This window comes from Egretta garzetta, unplaced genomic scaffold, assembly GCF_000687185.1.
Source record: "Egretta garzetta isolate BGI_Z169 unplaced genomic scaffold, ASM68718v1 scaffold287, whole genome shotgun sequence".
Lineage (NCBI taxonomy): Eukaryota > Metazoa > Chordata > Aves > Pelecaniformes > Ardeidae > Egretta > Egretta garzetta.
Window position 1 is genome coordinate 3505350 of NW_009260435.1, and position 380 is coordinate 3505729.

Consider the following 380-nt stretch of genomic DNA (forward strand, 5'->3'; position numbering starts at 1 on the left):
GGCTCCGCGCACGGGAAGCCCCGCCGCCGCCCTCCCGCCCCCCCTTTTTTTTTCGTTTCAATCCTTTCTTTTTCTTTTTTTTCTCTTTTTTTATTAAGTCCAAAATATTTAATCCCACTATTCAACTGATGACTCTGACAATAAATAACAATAACTTACTTTTGTTCGTTAAAGGCTCAAACAATCCGTCCTCCGTCCATTGATAATTTAACATTATTAGCACTGGTTTTCCCGTTAAAAAGTCTCGTTTCTGTGTCCCGTCCTTCCAGCGATCGTGCGGGGCCGGGCGCCGCGGCCCGGGAGAGGCATCGGCGTGAGATGAGGCTGAACGGCGCGGCTCCGCGGAGGGAGGGAGGGCCGGGCCGGCTCCGCGGCTGAGG